Raw genomic sequence first — 1,098 nt, 5'->3', positions numbered from 1 at the left:
CAGTAGATTTCTTCACACCAAGCTGCTTGCCTATTGCAGATTCAGTCTTCCCAGCCTGGTGCAGGTCTACAATTCGGTTTCTGGTGTCCTCCGACAGCTCTTTYGTYTTCACCATAGTGGAGTTTGGAGTGTGACCGTTTGAGGTTGTGGGCAGGTGTCTTTTATACTGTTAACGACTTCAAACTGGTGCCATTAATACAGTTAATGAGTGGGGGAAAGAGGAGCCTCTTAAAAAAGAAGTTACTGGTCTGTGACAGCCAGAAATCTTGCTTGTTTGTAGGTGACCAAATATTTATTTTCCACCATTAATTGCAAAAAAATTCTTTAAAAGTCAGACAAAATGATTTTCTCAAATTTTTTTTCACATTTTGTCTCTCATAGTTGAGGTCTACCTATGATGTCAATTACAGGCCTCTCTCATCTTTTTAAGTGGGAGAACTTGCACAATTGGTGACTGACTAAATACTTATTTTCCCCACTGTATATAAACGCCCCGCAGAGCAGCACCAAACTTGGGTCATAATAACATGCTAGTGCAGCACATCAGACCCAGCGGAGAGCACAGAGTGAGCCACCGARGGGGCTGTCACATCTAAGGGATAAAACTGAACAAATGTGTGCGGTGAAGACATTTGATGAGTCAGTTTTTGGATTTAATCGGACATTAAAATCTCCGCCACATATTAAAATCCCCTGACTTTTTGTTGTCATTATATCGACTATTAGTTTATAAAAGGACCAGTCACTTCCAGGAGGGATATACGCATTAAACAGAGTTATCACGATTCCTTCTACTTTSCCTGTAATCATTACAAATCTGCCTTCGTCGTCATTATATTCTGAAATGTGCTCATAATTTACAGCCTTGGATATGAGGGTCGCCACTCCCCTCCGCCTCCCCGATCCATGTGAAGAGAAGTAAACATATTTAAATCCTTGTTTGTTTAATTTGGCATGTTCTGAGTTGTTGAGGTGCGTCTCTTGCAACAAAGCAACTTGAATTTTATCTTTCTTTAATTTTGATAAGATTCTCTCCCTCTTAACTGGATTGAGTACTCCATTTATATTAAATGATGCTATTTTTAAAGATCGGTTCTG

This window comes from Austrofundulus limnaeus, unplaced genomic scaffold, assembly GCF_001266775.1.
Source record: "Austrofundulus limnaeus strain Quisiro unplaced genomic scaffold, Austrofundulus_limnaeus-1.0 Scaffold131, whole genome shotgun sequence".
Classification (NCBI taxonomy): domain Eukaryota; kingdom Metazoa; phylum Chordata; class Actinopteri; order Cyprinodontiformes; family Rivulidae; genus Austrofundulus; species Austrofundulus limnaeus.
Note: the sequence above shows the minus strand (reverse complement) of the source record.